This window comes from Schistocerca gregaria, chromosome 2 (genome assembly GCF_023897955.1).
Source record: "Schistocerca gregaria isolate iqSchGreg1 chromosome 2, iqSchGreg1.2, whole genome shotgun sequence".
Classification (NCBI taxonomy): domain Eukaryota; kingdom Metazoa; phylum Arthropoda; class Insecta; order Orthoptera; family Acrididae; genus Schistocerca; species Schistocerca gregaria.
The window spans coordinates 883,282,039-883,305,228 of record NC_064921.1 but is presented as its reverse complement, the minus strand read 5'-3'; the positions used below and the strand labels follow the sequence as shown (position 1 = coordinate 883,305,228).

Here is a 23,190-nt window from a genome sequence, read left to right as displayed (position 1 = left end):
AAGGCAGTTGGAGTAATTCACCGAGTTATAGGCCCACATCATTAACATCGATTTGCAGGATTTTGGAACATACAAAGGGAGTTCAAATGGTTTAGCACAGTTGTCTGTAATTTTTTTTATTTTTTGCAGGAGGAGAATGAATTTTTTTGTGAACATACTTGGAACATTTCACTTTAAGTTGGTATATAAAAGTATTTTCTTTCATTTGCATGTGAGCCATAATGGATCATGAAGTAGATGTCAGGTTGCAACAACAGTTGGTGATGGAGTTCCTCTTCAAGACTGGCAATGACTCTGCCACATCGATTCACAGGAAGTTGCTTCCTGTTTATGGGGAGGACACAGTGGATCGCAGCAGTATCCATTGGTGGTTGCAGAGGTTTAAAGAAGGTGATTTCTCTGTACTGGACAATCCACGATGTGGAAGACCATCAACAGCATGTGAATAAGACCATTGATCAAATCATCCAAAATGACAGATGTGTGATGACACCACAGCTTCCTGAAATGACTCGTTTGTCATTGGGTAGTGTGGTATCACTGGTACAGTCATTAGGGTACAGAAAAATCTGTGCATGTTGGGTGCTTAGATTATTGACAAGAGAAATGAAAACGATGAGGAAGAATGTGTGCGAGGGTCTCATGAAGACCTTTACTGAAGAGTGGAAGCAGTGTTGTGATGGCGTCATTACCTGGGAAGAAACATGGTTGTCTTTGTCCGACTCTGAGGGCAAAACCCAATCCATAGAGGGGCGTCATCTGGGTTCCCCTCGGAAGAAGAAACAAAGACTTTAAAGAACAGCAGGCCGAAAGGTGATGGCCTCCTCCTTCTGTGATCAGTGTGGTGTCATTTTTGTTGCCTTTTTGGAACCTGACCCCACAATTAACTGGGACTGTTACTGTTTGTCATTGGACAGGCTGTAGTGTGCCATCAAGACCCGTAGACCACAGCTTCAGGATCAGCTCGCCAGACTACACCATAACAATGCCAAACCCCATACAGCCCTTATGATGCAGGAGAAAATCAGGAAAATGGGTTGGTAAATAGTTCCTCATCCTGCATACAGTTCGGACGTGGCTCCATCTGATTTTTACCTCTTTGGTCGTCTGAAGGCCCACCTGCATGGTGAAATGTTTGATCGTGAGGAAGACCGTATTTCCTATGTTAAGCGATGGTGTAAAAGTCAATCCCCAGAATTTTACCGAAGTGCATTTACATCGTGGTAAGAACATTGGGCCAGATGCATCACAGCTGATGGAGGCTACATTGAGTATGCTCAGTGTATAGCTAAATGTTCAAAGTATGTTCACAAAAAAATTCATTCTCCTGCAAGAAATAAAAAAGAATTAGAGATGACTGTGCAAAACTTTTTGAACATCCTTTGTATAATGTGTTTGGACATTATGAATTACTTCGAAGAGAATAGTCAATTGACACACAATCAAAACAGATTTAGAAAACAGTTTTTGTTAAACACAATTAGCTCTTTACTCACGTGTTGAGTGCTATTGGCAAGGGTTTTCAGATTTTTTCTATATGTCTAGATTTTCAGAAGGCTTTTGACACTTCACCGCAAGTAGCCTTTAATCAAATTGTGTGCTTATGGAATAGAGTCTGAGTTATGTGACTAGATTTATGATTTCCTGTCAGATAGGTCCCAGTTCATAATAATTAATGGAAAGTCATTGAGTAAAACAGAAGTGATTTGTGACATTCCCCAAGGTAGTGTCACAGGTTCCTTGCTGTTCCTTATCTATATAAACGATTTAGGAAGCAGTTGTCTTAGGTTGTTTGCAGATGATGCTGTCATTCATTATCTAATAAGTCGTCAGAAGATCAAAGCAAATTGCAAAATGATTTAGAAAAGATATCTAAATGGTGCTAAAATAGGCAATTGGATCTAAATATCGAAAAGTGTGAGGTCATCTACATGAGTGTTAAAAGGAATCTGTTAATCTTCGGCTACATGATAAATCAATCAAATCTAAAGGCTGTAAATTTGACTAAATACCTAGGAATTACAATTATGAACAATTTAAATTGTAAAGATCACATAGAAAGTGTTGTGGGGAAGGCAAACCAAAGAATGGGCTTAACTGGCAGAACACTTAGAAGATGCAACAGGTCTACTAGAGACTGCGTACACTACACTTGCCCATCCTCTTTTGGAGTACTGCTGTGCAAGGTGGGATCCTTACCAGATGGTATTAACAGAGTATATCGAGAAAGCTCAAAGAAGAGCAGCATGTTTTGTATTTTTGAGAAATAGGGAGAGAGTGTCGCAGACATGATACAGGATTTAGGGTGGACATAATTAATATGAAGACATTTCTCGGTGCGGTGGGATCTTCTCACAAAATTTCAGGGGCCAAAAATATATGGAAAATATTTTGTTCACACTGACCTACATAGAGAGAAATGATCATTATAATAAAATAAGAAAAATCAGCTCTCACAGAAAGACATAGCTGTTCGTTTTTTCTGTGCATTGTTTGGGAGTGGAATAATAGAGAAATATTGTGAAGGAGGTTCAATGAACCCTCTGCCAGGCATGTAAGTGTGATTTGCAGAGTATCCATGTGGGTGCAGATAAATGTTCTGATTTCTCGACGTGACACTCCATTTCTAGCATCCACAGCTCCACTCACTATCTCCAAATGACAAAATGACAGTATTATGTAAACTCAAATAGCAACAATGAGCTACAAATAAAAAATGACAGTCAATAAATAAGCCCATAGCTGGCAGAATACCAACAAGCAAACACTAAACACTACAAACTTTAAAACCATTCTAACAGAATCAGTTTTGCGTAAGTGTCATGAGTGTGTAAAATCTATCCTCAGATTTCATGTAAGTGATTATTTTAAGAACTTGGTATACTGACAACAGCCTCACATACATTTACTTTCTTACGAAGTGTGTCATGAAGAGCTACTCTTGATTTAAATAAAATTGTAGCATTAATAAATATAAAGTAGATACAAAAACAGTAGGGTCTTTATACTTGCTCAGAAAGAACTGAAGTTTTGCTGTTATTAAAATATTTAATTCCATCCTTCTGGATTAAAGGTGTTGCTTGACAAAGAAAATAGCTTTAAAACAAATTGAAATTATTTTGGTATCACAACTCATAATCACACTACTAAATTACACCATATACTGAGATAAAAATAAAAATTAAAGTACGTAGTTCACCACCAGCCTGCATCCAAATTTTACAGAAAAATCTCATTTGTTAACTTACTGACACATCTCACATTGTAGTGAGTTTTCCGTATTGGAGCTATGGAATATGCAGGTAACTATTCTGCCATTGTAAATTCGCCAACAAATGGAATTGAACGTAGAATTTCGTGAAATAAGTGAAGGAACATTTCAGTGGGATGTATCTCAAATAAGGCATGGAATTTTCAAACAAAATGTTGATAATATTGGCAGGTAGTGATGACATTGTTGCATGTACACAGTTCAAGCTTAGTTGTGGTTGACAAAGTGATAACAGATGATAAAAAGGTAACAATCCCATCCTAAGAGCCAATCTGACACTTTGCCATCCATCGTATGTGACCTGAAGAGCAGGTAATGATCTGAGGTTCCTAAAATAGTTCACAGACTGTCAGTGTCTGGAGGTGAGGTTGAGTCAATAAACTGCTTGGAACATTCTCAGCCACTAACTGCATCTAAAGAGAACAAAGTCGAAACTTGCCAAATTCTCCAGTCTCTCTTCAAAGAACTGTAATGTCCACTGGCATACAGTAGTTAATTTTCATCTTGATAGAATGTGCTCAAAGGGAAACTTGCACTATGTTATTATTGACAGAAATGGGTATAAGTACACGCATTTAAATGTCAGTTGTATTCTTAATGTGTTCTACAACTCCTGAGAATTTGTTAAAAGGTTAAAACTGTTATTCTGGGTGGATCATTTGTTTTAACCTTTAATGTTTAAATGTCAATTTGATTATTTGCTGGTGAATTAAAAACAATTATTTGAATATGCTGTTGGGTCGAAACGATGTTTGTGCTCACATATTCTAAAAAGTCAGTGATTTTATAGCGTGTCATAGTTGAAAATCAACTTTTTAATGTTGGTTCCTACGGCATCTGTATCTAATTAGGTGCCACAACAGTCCAGTAATCATCCTAAATTATCCAGATCATCCATACGTATCACAACAGTAATCGCTCTATAACACTTACTTGGGGTACTCTTCAAATCACATCTACATTTGATGCCCCCCCTCCGTTAAAATAATACATTGAGTTCTGATTGCTAGGGAGACACGAATCCAGTCACAAAGCTGGACATGCATTTCATAATCTCATTTTTATTCCTCTGGATGTTGTACCATGTCATTGTATAAAGTACTTTAGTTATAAACTGTAAAACGAACATTTGAATTTTATTACAACGGCGTTCCTCAGTCTTGCCCTATGGAAGGCCATTACAATATGGTCAAAATGTTGGTTTTACAGTTTATAATAAAAGTATTTAATACAGTGACGTGCTAAAACACCTAAAAGTATTTTAACCATAAGTCTCATGTTTTGTTCACTATACAAGAATGCAGAGCTGTATTGCATTGTTTCTGAGTTGGGGAACACGGTATCAACCTGGTTGCTGTCTTCTGCTGTCCTCTGTATATCATTGACAGATAGAGTAAGTGGAAGTTTACAAGACTACTGCGTGTGGAATCTATGTCCTTTAATACAGAGGAGATTTTAGGTCATGTAAAAGGTTATTGTGGTTGTTGTTGTCTTCTGTCCTGAGACTGGTGTGATGCAGCTCTCCATGCTACTCTATCCTGTGCAAGCTTCTTCATCTCCCAGTACCTACTGCAACTTACATCCTTCTGAATCTGTTTAGTGTATTCATCTCTTGGTCTCCCTCTATGATTTTTACTGTCCACGATGCCCTCCAATACTAAATTGGTGATCCCTAGACTACAACCCTGTCTCACTCCCTTCCCAACCACTGCTTCCCTTTCACGGTCGTCGACTCTTATAACTGCTATCTGGTTTCTGTAGAAATTGTAAATAGCCTTTTGCTCCCTGTATTTTTCCCCTGACTTCTTCAGGGTTTGAAAGAGAGTATTCCAGTCAACATTGTCAAAAGCTTTCTCTAAGTCTACAAATGCTAGAAATGTAGGTTTGCCTTTTCTTAATCTATTTTCTAAGATAAGTTGTAGGGTCAGTATTGCCTCACATGTTCCAATATTTCTACGGAATCCAAACTGATCTTCCGTGAGGTCGGCTTCTACCAGTTTTTCCATTCGTCTGTAAAGAATTTGTGTTAGTATTTTGCAATCACGGCTTGTTAAACTGATAGTTCAGTAATTTTCACATCTGTCAACCCCCTGCTTTATTTGGAATTGGAATTATATTCTTCTTGAAGTCTGAGGGTATTTCGCCTGTCTCATACATCTTGCTCACTAGATGGTAGAGTTTTGTTAGGCTGTCAGTAGTTCTAATGGAATGTTGTCTACTCCCGGGGCCTTGTTTCGTCTTAGGTTATTGTACGTAAATATAAAATGAATTCCACTGTTCTACACCTGTTATAGAAGGAGGGCTATGACCTTTTTGCTGCACTTGTCTGTGTGGTTGCTTTTCTTTAGAGTGGGTGACCTAGGCCTTTGTCTGCTTGCCTGCAACTGCTGCTACTACAGAGCAAGTTATATTGCATAATATGCACAAGAACATACAGGTATAAATTTATGAAACTATACTGCCTACAGGTTTGTACAAATACAAAAACATGTAGGCAGAAAAATCACAATACACATAGATTGAACAATGATTTTAAATTATTTTACTTTTTCCACAAAGGTTCAATACTTACAGCTAACGAATCTTGACATATCGATCACAGACAAAATGGAATATAAGAAAGAGAACTCATCACAGATTGGGAAGCATCTGTATGGAGATTAGTGTGTTTGTGCAAACACATATAGAACACCAAGTTTTACAAGCAAATGGTTCAATTCAAAGCAAACAGAAAAAGGCTTTGTGTATTAGAGGAAATTTGTGGTGTAATAAAATGGGCTTCTTCAATTTCACAACATTTTGTAGTAAGCAGTTTTACTGTTGTTCAAAGAAACTGCTGGAAAACAGCAAGTGGTTGGCATATCCTTTCTTCTAATAGTCACACAAAGAATTTTGCTTGAGCCTGTGAAGGATACGTGAGAAGGAGTTGGAGCATAGCTGGTATGGATTTGTATCGATATAGTTATCAGCCTCCTGCTTTCCTGAAGTTTTTGAAACAAGGGGTTACTTTTAGTTATTGGCTGGATTACAGCGTAGTATTGATCATTATGGCAGACTGAAATGCGCCAATCCACTGTTACTTCTTCCTCGTACAGTTGCCACATTCATAATTAAAAATAGGAGGATGGAGACTGATGTTCATTAAAGGGCCAGTAACACTGCCTTTTTTCATTGTGGTCGACCTTGTCATTATAGATCAATCCTTCACAAGCTGGCAGCCATAGAAAGGACATTCTTATACCTCTTCATTTATTTAAGAATGATTCTCTTGTGAGTTCCAGTATTTCAGTATGTGTTTAACTCTTCCACTTCGAGTTTTCAATAAATTGCAATACACTTTTTGAGTCTAACATGTCAGCATGTTCTGCTGATGATCAAAGTTGAAAACCTCTCAAATACTATCAAGTTCGGGATAAAAATTGAATAATGAGGGGTCAGACAAAAGTGCTTGGAATATTTCAGTTTGGGGTCAAGAAATGCATATTTTACAGTTGAAGTCCTGATATTGAATGCCATTGATATACTAGTGAACAAAGTGTGGCCAGTGAAGATAAATCTGCACTGAAGCTTGAATAGATTGTGCGAAAGCAATTTTTCGTATTTTGGTAGTAATGAATGAAGTTCCAAATGGGGCTATGTATCAATCTGTTCGAATCAACCTGTTTGTGGTACGTTCTAAGTTAGTGCTGCCTCTAGCAAACAACAAAAATTCGTAATTTCCGATGTAGACCTTATGAGCAGAAGTTTGACTCGTATGTCTCATTGAAGGGATATTAATGTACTACTGTGCAACTAACTCAGCAAAAACGTTTTCTCACCAAGTACAGTATCCATCATACAGCAAAGGTTCAGCAGCTTCTACTAGTAACGTGCTTGTAAGAGCCAGTCGTATTGCTCCAAGGGTTATGCACAGGCATAGGAGTTGTACTATGCCCAGTTTATGAAGTGCACTTTTAGTGGGGTTATGATGTAAGAAGCATCCGTAATAGATACTGAGCGGACTTGGCATTTGAATACAGTCGAGAAATGCAAGGGTCCGCAACCCACCAAGTTCCATCTACAGATCTCATTACATTAATCCTGTTTTCTGTTTTCACAAGGTATGTGATCAGCCCATGTTAAGCACATGTCAAATATGATACCTGAAAAATTTTGCTTTAGTGACCAGTGGGAAGGAGACACTTCCTAATAAAATTCCTGAGCTGGTCAGTCATGTCCTTTTGCAGCTGAAGTGAACTACAGAAGATTTCTCAGTTAAAACTCTTAGGCCATCAATATTCAGCCAGTAGATTATCGTGTAAATGGCCCTGTTTGACGTCAGGCAGAGAGATTCAAGAGTTTGTTGTGTAGGGAAAAAAAAGCATAAATCATTCGCATACTGGAGAGTTTTAATGCCTGGTAAAATGATAATGTCCTTATCTCATGTGTATATTAAAATATGTAAAATAAGAGGGCCTAGTATTGAGCATTGAGGCAGTCCTTGTAATCTTGTATGAAGACTGAGTAATTTGTTCTGGAATCTTACATGTTGTCAATAAAGAAACAGTACAGCTTAAGTAGCAAAACACGAATTTTGCAGCAGAAACAGAAAACTGTATATAATACCTGTTACGTTTAATATGGTTACTAAATTTGCATTGTAGCACTACAGTGAAATTTTGGATCATTCAAAAAGTGCAACAAAGAAAATACTATTGTGAAATTTTAATAATGGCAGATACACAGAACTCTCTCAGTATTTATGGCAGGATATGTTATTTGCATGGTATTTGTTTGTCAGAGTCTCCTGTGTGACCTACTGCTTTTACATTGTTTTTGGTGCTGAAAAAGTTGGTTACAACAGTGTTTTGGAGCATTAATTATTTTATTTATTTATTTATTTATTTATTTATTTTTTGAAAGACTTCACAGAAGCAACTTCAATATCACACACTGTTTGCATAGTCCTGATGTCTGTACATTTCTTCAAGAAAAAAATGCCAAACGCCATTCAAGCAGCAAGAAAGAACTACACTGCACTGCCAGTCCTGAAACCGTAACTTGCAAGGTGATGTTCACTTGTAAAGATTATTGTCATAATTTCAGTGATAACCCTTAGGAAGAACGGCTTTAAGTTGCATTAAATGATAGTATTTGGTTTTCTTGATTTTCCGTCTTTCTTTATATGGTTTTGGGAAACAGGAGTTTCCAAGAGTTATTCTTAGACAGAAAGTGTGCTTGCAGTAAATAATACCATTTGGACCCTACTGCATCGTGCTTAGGTCCATAACTGTAGAATCATTTTGTTACAGCTCTTCTAGGCCTCATAGAGTTGTACAGCCAAAAATTTTACATAGTCAGTGAAAAAGGAACAATCAGGGTTGTAGACTTCGTAAGGTTGTGGCTTTTTTCTGATCACTTTAGCGATCAAGATGTAATGGGTAGGAAGTGTACCTTCACATCCTTTAAGTTTGCACTCAATGGAACTGTGAACTGAGCCATGCTGCAACCAATTCACGTTTCATTGAACCAGTAACATACTGCATCGTGACTTTCAAAAGTATGTTGTAAAGTTATGAACAGCTCATTTTGTTTTATAACAAACTGCACTTGCATGTAAAAATGGAGCTAATTTCATGGCCTGTATGTCTGTACTGTACGAGCAGAGCTTCTGTTTGGTATCTTCCACATCCAGATCTTTTTGCAGCCTTGGCTGTTCTTAGTTTCTGTGTGCTGCTTCCACATCGTTACTTATTTCCAAGCCTATAGTTATGACACAAATCACACTGGTCTTTCTTGGGGGGAGGGTGATAAGCTAATGTTACCCTCTCCAAAAATCAAGTTAGTGGCCTGACTTAATGGTGGAACTTTCTCCATACTACATTTTTCCCTGTGGAGTTCATACAGCTCCTCTTTGCATTGTGGAGTAGGTTCAGGGTGCAGCTTGGAACAGGATTTTCTGCAGTAATGCAGTGGCAGTTTTGGAAGGCCGTTCAGGATTTTTTATGGAGGTTCTTCCGTCTTTTTTCTTCATTTGATTTATTCGTGAATGTTAAGACTGAATGTGGGGGTTCATCCCATGTGTGGAATTATTTACCAATATTGGACAGTCCATTCTTTAATCCCTAGATTACCGAGAAACATCTTTTTGCATACTTTATGTTTTCTCATCTTATTCCTCAAATGATAAACTAGTGTGCCTTTTCTCAAGGATTCGCCATAAAATTCGTGGCTTTCACTTTCAACATTTGTGCTTTCATTGTCTTCCAATAAGTTGTCTGAATTTTCTGGTGAACAGTGAACACAATCATGTAGCAATGAGTGTAAAGGAATAGTGATGTTGTTCTAACTACGAACACAAGGAAACACACAACCGTAAAAGAGATACAGTTGCTTGCTTGCTTGGTTGATTGATTTAGGGCAGGGAAACAAATGGTGAGGTCATCTGTCCCATCAGATTAGGGAAGGATGGGGAAGGAAGTAGACCATGCCCTGTCAAAGGAACCATCCCGGCATTTGCCTCGAGCAATTCAAGGAAACCATGGAAAAACTAAATCAGGATGGCTAGATGTGGGCCTGAACCATCATCCTCTGGAATGTGAGTCCAGTGGAGTAACCACTGCGCCACCTCACTTGGTGAGATACAGTTTACTGGGTCATAGTGTGACGTCAACAAGAATGCAATGAAAGTAGTTTACACATCATGAAGACATTTAACATTTGAGGGTCCGAAGGTTCTTGCCTGCCCTTATGAAGATGCTGTCCGCATCAGGTGTCGCTGGTGTAGTACTGTGTGATGGGAGACCTGATGACGGCGGTTGGCGACTGGGCTTCCCCTGATGGCCGCCAAGGGCAATTATTGTGCATGCCGTTTGGATGTTGTAGAATACTGAACTTCCTGTAGTGGCCCAGCTTACGCACACTGTGAGTGGTAGGTATAGTAGTAGGTGGGTTTTTACAACCAGCTCTATTGGCAACTGTTACTTATGTTTCTTTTTGGGTGCTCCTGGATACAGCCAGAAAAGTTTCTAGATAAAAAATATTTGTAAATCAACAGCAGAGGATCAAGGTTGAAGCTCAAATTCATGTGTTTATGATAATGGTGATATCAGTAACATTGTTACACAATTAAATGAAACAAGTTTACTGTTACCAGTCACCGTTTTATTTTTTCCACGACTCGTTTCGAAGGTTTAAACCTCCATCATTGGGTGGATTTACATTAGTTAGTATTACATATTTGTTTACAAATGCGGCAGTATACATGTGAAATATAGCCATATTTGTTTACAAATGTGGCAGTATACATGTGAAGTGTTACGACAGAAAAAGGAACCTGTGACCACTGGAGGCAGTGCCACAGTTTCTTCCAAAATTGTAACACAACATACACACATATGTAATACTAACTGATGTAAATCCACCCGATGATGGAGGTTTAAACCTTCGAAACGCGTTGTGGAAAAAATAAAACGGTGACTGGTAACAGTAAACTTGTTGTTTCATTTAATGTCAGTAACAGTCACGGTAAAGCCTAACCTAAAAATGTTTGCATTTAAAATTGTTACAGAAGAAAATTAATCTGTCTCATTAAATGATGAAGGAAAACCAGCTGTGAACACCATATACAAAATTAATTCTTGTTTTGTGCATGTTAATACTTTTCTCACCCGCTGTTCTTCCTGCATTTACTGGAGAACGTAGAGTTAACTGGCTGCTCAAAAAATCTTAGGCAGAAATGATTAAAGCAAAGAATGAGTGAAGTGTGTTGGTCTGATTTATATAACAACAAAACAACTGTGATACTATTGAGTTTCATAGTTTTAGTGGATTGCTGTTTATGCGAAGTAAATGATAGAACAATTTTCTTATGACTGTCAAGGATTCTCAGGAAAGAATCTCTGCCTTTATGTGCTAATTACAGATAAGAAACAATTCCTTCCTCCATAAAAAGACTGTCTCATAAAACATTGTCCATTTTTGTGCACTGAAGCTACAACCAAGGAACCACTTTCAAACGCAGGGCGATACTTAGTAAGCAATAACAATGTGCTGTGGCTGTGCGCGCTTCTGCATTTCCATGATATTGCTTCCTGCATCTAAAAACTGTAGTTATATGCAGTATTTTATTGTTTTACAGTTCTACAGTATTTCCATCAATTTTTTTCCATTGTCACATGTGGAATATTGTCCAGTTCATTTTCTATGTAAATAATTAAAAATATGGCATTCTGGTGGTAAGAGCAGATACTCTGAAAGTAAAGGTTGTCAGCTGACTCAAAAACACAAAATTGACAACATGTCAGTTACGTGGTATTGTTTCTTTGCCGACAATGTATAGTTCTGTATTGGGGGATGGTTTCAGTACCAAACACAGAATCTTTTTGAATCCCCATGACTTAATTTTTGTAGTAGAAACTCAGTTTGAACATTATGATACGCACCCTTAATGTCTATCAATGCCACTGTTCGATGTTGCCTATTGTTGAATACCATTTCACTGTTGAACATTGTCAGTTGATTTTCTATTCTGTGATAACTTGTCTCAGCACCTGTCATTGTAGCATTTCTGAGTTGATTTAAGGGAGGACCAACGTTAGGATATTCACAGCAAAATATTTTCGGGAGACAGAATTCCGTATTTCAGCCCTCGTTGCCATCTTCCAGTTTGGTTGCAGAGTGGCACCGAATGATTGTATAAACATTTCTCTTGTGTTTACTGACTTTACGTAAGACCAAACGTTTTTATTTATTTGTTATTTTTTGTAGATTGGTTGTCAGGATTGTACTTTTGAATTTGTTTTATTTTCTTGCTTTGCTTTGCTTATGCTCAGTTTAGCTTCATTTGGTTTTTATTAGTCAACAAGACTTTGACTTTATTTAAATCACTGATGAAATTTTCTTTGCCTTCGTGACTATTGAAGCATGGCTAATCTTTCCTAAATTATACAACCTTCTGTACTTAAGTGATGCTGCATCAGCCTTATGGTCTCTGATTTCCTTCCTCCCCCACTTTGTCTCTGGGTTCCTTTGGTGTGTTAACAGAATTCAAAAGGAGGTCTAATACAAGGTGGTTCTCTAACTATCCAAAACAATTTTCTGAAAAGATATTTAGAGCTATTGCACTTGAATCCATGTTCCTATCCCTGAAACCTGTTTTAATCGTGGAGGTCTGCCAGTCCATAGCTTTCAAGTTGAAATATTCCTCAGTTACTTTCACATGATGAGGAAATTTATGTCCAATATTCTCAAGGTTTTCTCTGGCCTGATTATGTGAGGATCCAGTTTTGTGTATTCCCAGTTTAGAGATTTACTTCTTGGCTCATGTTTTGGGCTTAATTTCCAGACTGAACCCACATTTTGCCTCCATTCTGAAAACTCAGTTGGTTACTTATTTTTCAGTTGATATTAAATTCAATATTTATTTAGATGTACCGAGAATTTCAATGACGAAATCCATAAATAAAATAGACTATTACTGTCAGTAGTATTATTGTTATTATCATCATTTATTATTATTATCATTATTATATGATCAGTGTGTAGCTTACGTGAGTTCTGCTTAGAGCACAATGTTGTACAGATGAACGCTAACTAAAAAACTGTCAAATTAAAATTGCTCTAAATCGAAGACATTGTAACATCGTTACACGTGAAATCACTTTGTCTTAGCTAGCACATGGCAGTGGCCACCACCTGTGGCTCACACCTATTGTCCAGACTGTTAGATGAATGTCACTGAACCTTTTGCTGTATCACGACTTTGAGGACTCTCACATTGTAACAAATCAGTAGTACTAATAACAATGTATCCAGGATCGGGAGATAGACATGTGTCAACTTGCTATTTTTAATATATATGGAGGTTGTTTAGGGATACCTTCTGAATATTTTGGTACGAAGGACCTGTGGTCTCTGGTTGCTCGTTACAGAGTTACCCCATTTCATGTGGTTTTTGCCCCAATTACATTTGTATCTGTGATGCACTTAAAATATCTGCTCAAAAGTGCAAATTTTAATGGTATACACTGTGTGCCTTTGCTTGGAGAAAAACTCACTCACAGTACTTGCTGTTGGCAGCAGTAATACCCACTTTACGGTTCAGTTCTGGGTTTGTTTTTCTGTCTGTTTTAGTTGTAGATTAACAGTGTGTGGATAGGTTTACTAATGAAGAAGTGTTCGTCAGTATGACCTGGGTTCACTAAAAGCAGTGGGAGAGTGGTAACAACAGTGTTATGCTGAGCTGTTCCCACAGCGACGGCAACCACATCACAGTACTAGGAGTTGTTGCATTGCTCTTTTTTTGTGTTATGTGATTGCATGTTACAAGTACCTTCACTGCTGTGAAGGTATTTTCATGGAAACTGTGGTGATTGTGGGAACAAACTGAGTAAAGCATAATTCCTTTGTTACTCTCTAACAAGTTGCCAGAGGCTGTGGAGCCCTTACACTAAAATACTCAGAGGTATCCCGTAACAACTACTGAAAATTTGTCAGCAGAGTTGTATTTCACCCCGTATGTGGGAAAATCACCAGCTGTTTTGCACCCTTACATTCTCCCACTGCAGTACCTGTGGTAAATAGTCTATAAAATCATGTAATTACCTTTCCTGATCGACTTTGATACTTAACTTAACCTGGATTAATTTACATTCTGTATTTGTAATAATCTCGCTAGATGTTATCAACTTATTTATGGCACTATATGTGTTGCCACCATTAGTGTTTAGCCAGTCTTTTTGTAATACATAATGTTCCAATAAGAAATGCGATTTCATTGCTGTTAACTTCCGGTTTCAGTCAATGTTGTCTTCTAGTACTATGTGGGCATTATTACTGCTAACAAATTAGACCCACTGTGTACGCTCCTGAAGTTAACTAACACCATATTAAAACATACTGAAAGAATGAATGTTCTCTTCTATACTGGTTGTCTTCACTAGCTGCCAGCAGGCTGTACACCAAGTTTTGTATGAGAAGTCAGTGAACGTGTTGAGTACTCATTGGCTTTCCTTTCTAATACACCAGATATCTCCATGAAGAGCTCCATTACTGGTCTAATATTGCAGCTCCCGATGGGCATCATCATAGCGCCCAGCCTCTGTGCCTATTTGGACCTTGCAGTATGATTCTACGGTCCCAGCAGAGTACTATGTGGTGTTAATCGTTCTCTCAGCAAGGGGCAATATCTTGTATTTGTTACAAAGACTTAAGGGGACACCTGTACAGCTACTATCCACATTTGCTTTTTATGCCGAGATTTGCAACTACATCACTGACCGTCATTCAGCCCCAGGCCATCCAGTTATTGGCGTCATAAGTAGCTGTGGCATCATGTTTTCCAGACAATGTTGGCAGCCTATGCACCATTTGTCTTTTAATGGTGAGATCATCAATTAATCTCTCAAATGTGATGTGGCATTAGGATTTCATTTTATTTTCTCCTCATTCAACAAATGAAAGAGAATTTCTGAAGCTACAGGTATCCAGGTGACGTACCACCATAAGGTGCTTGGAAACATTGTGATTGGCTTCGTAGTGACGTGTGTAGTCACTCAAACTTCACCTACCTAGAAAGTTGAGCGTCTAAGGACATTTATTATGCACATGAACTACTCATTCCTCCTCCTTGCTGTTGTAATCTTCAGTCCAAATACTGGTTTGATACAGCACACCATAGTAGTGTATCCTGTGCAAGCTTCTTCATCTTTGTATAACTGTTGAAATCTACATGCATTTGAATATGCTTTCTGTGTTTCAGCTTTGCCTCCTATCTCTCTCTCTCTCTCTCTCTCTCTCTCTCTCTCTCTCTCTCTCTCTCTCTCTCTCTCTCTCTCTCCATTTAGTCGAGTTAAGCTGCAAATGTTTTTCCTCAGAAATGATTCAGCACCTCTTCATTAATTATTCGATCAACCCATGTAATTTTTAACATTCTTCTTGTCTAAACTGTGTATCATCCACATTTCACTTCTGCACAAGGCTAGACTCCATACAAATACGAGGCATGTTTTGTAAGTAAAGTCCATTTTGTTGCAGACACTATTAGTTCGCACGCGTACCACAACGAGTGCGTGCGTCGTGTACCAGCATGCCTCGGAAACAACTGTGCTGTTTCAGCTCTGTAGCTAACCTGTACGGTTCTGTTCTGTCTTATTTGATCCATTGTAAATGGTTCTGAAAGCCTGAGTCTGTGAAAACAATAGGTTTCCTTTTTTTTTACACTTTTAAACAATGAAAACATTTCATGTAAAATGTTTTATGTTTAAAAGTATACAACAAGTTGTGTGTGATGTTTAGTGTGTGTGAGACTCTGCACAAATGGACCATAATGAAACTTAGTCAATGAAATGAAGCAGACACTCACGCATCGACAACATCACATAGAAATTGCATAACAAACTCAAACAATACACTTGAAAATGGGAATCATTTCCCGAAACGCATTATGCGAAAAATAAAATAAAGAAAATTGCTACTGGTAGCAGATGAATTGTTTATAAACAAACCTATCATTCTGTTCTGTGCTTTCAAAATGTTTAAGACCATCAACTCGCCCGCCGCCTGTGAGGTTCACTCAGTGATACTGTTTTTGTCAGCAAGGAACCTGTCTGCTGCAGTAACTGGAGACAAAACATGGGTTTCGCATATCACGCCCAAATCGAAGCAACAGAGCATGGAATGGACACACACACACACACACACACACACACACACACACACACACACACATGCCTGTAAAGGTGAAGGCCAAACAGACTCTGTCCCAGTGCAAAACCATGGCGTCGGTGTTTTGGGATAGGCATGGTGTTTTGTTGAGGAACCACTATCAATGCAAAGGCATACTGCCAAACCTAGGGAAAGCTATGCAGAGTGATTCAAAACAAAAGATGTGGCATGCTGACAAAGGGAATTGTCCTTCTCCATGACAATGCAAGACCTCACACTGCAGGACAGACCTCTGATCTTTTGGACAGTTTTGGCTGGGAAGCTTTAGACCAACCACCCTACAGCCCTGATCTTGCACTGAGCGATTATCATCTGTTCCTCCACCTCAAACAACACCTCAGTGGCAGCTGTTACAATAATGATGACAACGTGAAAACGGCAGTGAACTCTTGGTTATCGGAGCAGGTGGCAAGGTTTTATGAAGAGGGTATTTTAAAATTGGTTGAGAGGTATGATACATGTTTGAACAAACTTGGCAACTATGTCAAAAAATAGTGAAGTATGTACATCCTGAACATAAATTTACTTTTTTTGGAATAACCTTTCGTTGTGTACTTATGTTCAAATGGACCTTACTTAAAAAAACAACACGCCTCATATATTCAGAAATAACTTCCTAGCACTTAAATTAAAACTCGTTAGATTTGTTTTTAGAGAGGCTCCTCCTTGAGCAAAGCACAATTTCTTCTTTTTCTTTCTATTCCCAGAAAAGTTTCCCTTAAGTTTAAGCATTGTAGGTGGTTTTTTTGTTATCAAATAAAACAGTATAAATATTTATTGTTATTGCAACACATATAAATTTCAGTTTTTCAAGACAGTGTGTGAAACATATTGCTAAACACACACACACACACACACACACACACACACACACACACACACACTCACTATCTTCCACATATTATTAGACATAACCAAACATGCCCAATCGTAAAATTTTTGAATTAAATTACTGCTCTGAATTATCTGCTATATGGTTGCAGATGACAGACTGTGAAACAAAACAACTGCATTAAATTACATAAAGTCCAGGAAATCTGCAGCCTTTGATAATGAGGTGGTTGTTGTTGTTGTGGTCTTCAGTCCTGAGATTGGTTTGATGCAGCTCTCCATGCTAATCTATCCTGTGCAAGTTTCTTTATCTCCCAATACTTACCGCAACCTACATTCTTCTGAATCTGCTTAGTGTAGTCATCTCTTGGTCTCCCTCTACGATTTTTACCCTCCACGCTGCCCTCCAATACTAAACTGGTGATCCCTTGATGCCTCAGAACATATCCTACCAACCGATCCCTTCTTCTAGTCAAGTTGTGCCACAAACTTCTCTTCTCCGCAATCCTATTCAATACTTCCTCATCAGTTATGTGATCTACCCATCTAATCTTCAGCATTCTTCTGTAGCACCACATTTCGAAAGCTTCTATTCTCTTCTTATCCAAACTAGTAATCGTCCATGTTTCACTTCCATACATGGCTACACTCCATACAAATACTTTCAGAAACGACTTCCTGACACTTAAATCCATACTTGATGTTAACAAATTTCTCTTCTTCAGAAACGTTTTCCTTGCCATTACCAGTCTACATTTTATATCTTCTCTACTTCGACCGTCATCAGTTATTTTGCTCCCTAAATAGCAAAAATTCCAAGTCCGTTGCTGTCTCTGACAAAATTACAATGTCATCGGCGAACCTCAAAGTTTTTATTTCTTCTCCATGGATTTTAATACCTACTCCAAATTTTTCTTTTATTTCCTTTACTGCTTGCTCAATATACACATTGAATAACATCAGGAAGAGGCTACAACCCTTCCTCACTCCTTTCCCAACCACTGCTTCCCTTTCATGTCCCTTGACTCTTATAACTACCATCTGGTTTCTGTACAAATTGTAAATAGCCTTTCGCTCCCTGTATTTTTCCCCTGTCACCTTCAAAATTTGAAAGAGAGTATTCCAGACCATTCCAGTTTGCCTTTCCTTAACCTATCTTCTAAGATAAGTTGTAGGGTCAGTATTGCCTCATGTTTTCCAATATTTCCATGGAACTCAAACTGATCTTCCCTGAGGTCGGCTTCTACCAGTTTTTCCGTTTGTCTGTAAAGAATTCGCATTAGTATTTTGCAGCTTTGTGACTTATTAAGCTGATAGTTTGGTAATTTTCACAACTGTCAACCCCTGCTTTCTTTGGGATCGGAATTATTATATTCTTCTTGAAGTCTGAGGGTATTTCGCCTGTCTCGTACATCTTGCTCACCAGATGGTAGAGTTTTGTCAGGACTGGCTCTCTCAAGGCTGTCAATAATTCTAATGGAATGTTGTCTACTCCCGGGGCCTTGTTTCGACTCAGGTCTTTCAGTGTTCTGTCAAACGCTTCACGCAGTATCATATCTCCCATTTCATCTTCATCTACATCCTCTTCCATTTCCATAATATTGTCCTCAAGTACATCACCCTTGTATAGACCCTCTATATAGTCCTTCCACCTTTCTGCTTTCCCTTCTTTGCTTAGAACTGGGTTTCCATCTGAGCTCGGGAAAAATTACGGCTGTATTTTCCCCTTGCTTTTAGCCATTCGCAGTACCAGCACAGCAAGCCTGTTTGGGTTAGTGTTACAAGACCAGATCAGTCAATCATCCAGACTGTTGCCCCTGCAGCTACTGAAAAGGCTGCTGCCCCTCTTCGGGAATCGCCTGTTTGTCTGGCCTCTCAACAGATACCTCTCTGTTGTTGTTGCACCTATGGTACGGCTATCTGTATCGCTGAGGCATGCAAGCCTCCCCACCAACAGCCAGGTCCATGGTTCATGGGGGGGATAATGAAGTATATATACAAAATTTGGTCCATTTTTCAAATATGTATATACCGTATTTAAAAACTCAAATTTTGGTGTATCAGTATTAAAAAAAAATATTTATCTTGTTTTATAGAAGACAACACACAAACCACTGATGATACAGAAACTTCAGCAAAATGTGTCTGTGGAATAAAAAGAAAAACAAGAAATAGTGTTTTGTTCAAGACGAACCCTCTCCAAAAACAAATCGATTTGTAAGCAAACACAGACGAAAGCACTTCAACCCAGGATGATTATTCTTTGTTAACAAATTTATCTTTTTGGAACACTTTTCTTGCTATTGCCAGCCTGCATTTCATATCCTCTCTACTTTGCCCCATATCAGTTATTTTGCTCCCCAAATAACAGACCACATTGACTACTTTTAGCGTGTCATTTCCTAATCTAATTCAGTCAGCATTGCTGGATTTTTACTTTTGTCATGTTCATCCTATAACCTCTTTTTCCAGACACTGAACATGTTCTGCAGCTGCCCTTCAGAGTCCTTTGTGGTGTCTGACAGAATTACATCATCACCAGCAAGCCTCAAAAACGTTTTTATTTCTCCTCCCTGAATTTTATTTCCTTCTGCAAATTTTTCTTTGACTACCTTTACTGCTTGCTCAATGTACATTTTGAATAACATAACCTTGTCTCATTCCCTTTTCAACTGCTGCTACATTTTTGTGTCCTTCAACTCTTACAGCTGCTGTCCGGTTTCTGTGCAACTTGTAAATAACTTTTTGCTCTCTTTAGTTTACCCGTGCTCCCTTCAGAATTTCGAATATTGTATTCCAGTCAGTATACTGAATAGTTTTTTATTAATCTACAAATGCTATAAATTTAGGTTTGCCTTTCTTCACTCTAAAATTGCCGTTTTTTTTGTAGAAATGAGGTGATTCATCTAGAGACATGCCATGCCATAAGAACTATATTTTATACGTGAAAAAAAAAAAAAAAAACTATCATGTTCTAGAGATTTGATGATTATCTGCTCAGTCTATTAATAAAAACTCTGTACTCCAGATTGCAGAGGGGCAAGTGCCCTGTCTTTACAATTATGGTCACATTATTGCCAAAGAGAACTCAGTAATATGTAGTGGAGTAATTACAGCCTCAAAGTGTGAGATGATCTGATTGAAGGTAAGGATCAAACAAGGCAATGTGATGATTTCACACCTGCCTCAGGAGCTGTAGAGGCAGATCACATCAGAGACCATGGCAGGGAAATTTGTTGAACATACTCTTCTAAAAGGGGGAGCTTTCAGCTTCACTGCTACAGGAGGAGAGGAAAGTCGTGTGATTAAAACAGGTGCTTGACAGAGGGATTCAAGTTAGATTCTTCGGAATGGATTTTCTGAAAATTTAGTAGAGAACCAACTCCTGGGGACAATGTGTTGGACTCTTGTAACTGATAGACATGAAACATTTTCAGTTCAGGTACTGTAGAGAAGGAGAAAACATAAGTCACTATAGGCCTTTAAATGTTCAGAAAGATAGGGTATTATTTATGTCATTGTGTGTGAAAGGAAACAGACTGTTTTTCACACACGCTTTTCAGGAATGAAATGGTGGAAAGATACTCTGAAGGTAGTTTAACCAACCCCCTTTGACACACTGAAGTGTTGAGTAATCGTGTAGATGTAACTTACCTGAGCAGTTAGTGTCAAACATTTGTTCCTGGGGATGAAAATGTGGAGTATAAAAGGATAAAATCCAAAACGTTGTACAATGCACTAGATACATGCATTTGTTGAGAAAGGTTGTGAGGGTGTTTATTAGATATTAGAAATTTGCTACAAAGTAAAAGATAGAGTGTCATCAGAGATTTAAGAGAAGTTAAACGAAGTATGTACGCAAAAGGGGGAAATTTTAATAGATTTGGAAGTAAAAATTTGGTGACATTTGCATGATCATAAGATGATTTGGTTTTATGTTAAGTCAATAAATGAATTAAATTTGCATATACAGTCACTCAGCACTGAAATGGAGGAAGACTAAGAGAAGGCCAAAATACTGAATTTGTTTCAATGTAAAAGATCATTATGGTCTCTGCTTTCACCCAACATCTCGAAAACTTAGAAATGACGTTTATAGAGATAAGTTATTGGAGGAATAAAAAATGTCAACGAGGGTTGCTGATCATAGGAAAGATAGCTGGGAATTATTCTATGTAGGTAATCTGGAAAAAAAAAAAAAACAAAAACAAACATGTTCCTCTTCTAACAGCAATTTCTTACAGGTTGTTGGAGCAAACGAAAGGTCCGAATGATAGGAAAAAGGCACAGGTATTCCCTATTTCAAGGATTGTTATAATACAGATGTACGTAATGCTTTGCCTGTGGCTCTGACACCATTACACTGTGAAATAATGAACACATTTAATCCTCGGTTATTGTGACCTGTCTGTTTGGAGAATGAAAACCATTTCTGTGGAAATCAGTACAGATTTTGCAAACTGCAGTGTTGTGAAAATCAAATCACTCTGTTTTTCCACAAATTCAAAGGACATTAGACAACTGCGTCCAAGTCTGTACTGTGTTTGCCCACTTCCAGAACAAATACGATACACAGGGTTGCCACAAGTTCTGGAAATTGGGGAATTTCAAACGTGTCAGGGAAATTTGGAAAAAACACTGGAAAATCTCATTTTTATGTCTTTAGATGAAATGATTTGTTTACTGAGCTGTCATGCATGGTCGCATGCTGGGGACAGCTGAGTATGTGTCCCACTTCCCTACTCCTTCATTCTTACTGCTTCTCCCCTTCCTACCATTCCCCTGAGCTTGCAGTCAGTCTGCCACCACTTCTTGTTGCTAGCCCAGCAGCTGCTGACGAGAGGCAAGGAGGCGTGGGGAGTGGTTTGTTTGGATCTGATTCTCAGAGATTGTTGGTGCAGCAGGTGGAGATGGTGGTCACGTGTGCATGAGCTGTGTCTGAGTGGTTTTATGGATGTGTGTGTCCTCTCATTTTTTGGCAAAGACTATGGACGAAAATTTAGTTCTGTGCCTTTCGTTTCCCACTAATGTGCAGGCCCTGCCTGTCAGATCTAGTCTCACCAATATGTCCGCAGGCCAGATCTGTCTGTGTGTGGTGTAATGTGGCACATTTTTTTGGTTTACGCATGGACCCAGGAGTGTGGTGCTCCTCGGCAGGCCTGAGGCCAAGGGCAAGGATTTCAGGAATTGCGACTGTCTCACCACAAGTACATTGTACAGTGCGGTGTTTTATACATTTTATTTATTGTAGTAAATTTTGGCACTTCAAAAGTAGTTTATATATTAGAAAGCATAGACGATAAGAAGAAGAAAATTGTGGCAGTAGCTGGTGGTTTGTATGCTATGTACTCATTTATTTGTCGAAAGAAAAATCGCACAGTACCTGTAAAATAATAGACATAACATAGTGGATAGTGACTGACAGGAATGAACATAATAGAACCAAGATTTTATTGGCAGTCACCTACAGTGCAGGTTTACACAACTCTTTCCTGCCTTATACACTTTTTTCAAGAGGCGTGCTTTTTTTATGGGGTTATTTCTGAAAACAGTGAAGGTATTTTAAATCTGTCTTGCGACTCCAAGGAAATGCGTATTTTTGGCACCAGATGTGTTTTGTTTTATTAAATAAAATAACAACAGTGGTCTTTAATGATACACATTTACCATTTGGCTTGTTTTCTCCATCTAAAAACAGTTCATTACAAAAGATCCTGATATTAGTACGCAAGATTTTTGCTCACACGGGGGAGAAATAAAGAAGTCCTTTCATGTTTTTGAGATCTCAAAATTTGTCAGGGAAGAACGCTAAAACTTGTCTGGAATTCAGGGAAATATCAGGGAATTTCACTTGAGGAAACTTGTGGCAACCCTGGATACAGGCCTGCACTGTCACATAGTGAACAAAATAGGTACTTGCAGAATATCAGAGTAGCTTTGTGACTTGATTTTCTTCTTCCTAGCAGATAGAACTGTACATGTTTGTAATGGGGCAAAATGATTTGATGGGTTTGATATAAAAGTAAGTTTGGGGGTACACAAAAGGAGTTTTTTAATATAAGATCATCAGTGTTCATTAAGTTTATATTAAAATGTAATTTTTTTATAGGAAAGTCAGTACACAGAAAAACTCAAGCAGAGTGCGAGAAGACCCAAAAAGGCTCAATATTCAGTTCAAATATTGGACATATTACATAGATGAAAATGCCCATTACTGTTTACTTTTATGGTTGGCAAGGAATTGCTGCAATTGGTAATAACTGTGACATATCTTAGAGTAACCCCCAAAATGATCTAAAACCGCATATAACTAGTTGCAGGGAAAGCAAATGCCACAGTTTACATGATTGCCACTATTAAGTTTGAATATCGCTAGTTTTGTG

At 38.2% G+C, this 23,190-nt stretch overlaps 1 protein-coding gene across 24 annotated transcripts in view; it reads left to right on the top strand.

Annotated features, from left to right (window-relative positions):
• LOC126335303 (broad-complex core protein isoforms 1/2/3/4/5-like) overlaps positions 1–23,190 on the top strand; it is a 400,342-nt gene that overhangs the window by 60,678 nt on the left and 316,474 nt on the right. The window lies entirely within an intron of this gene.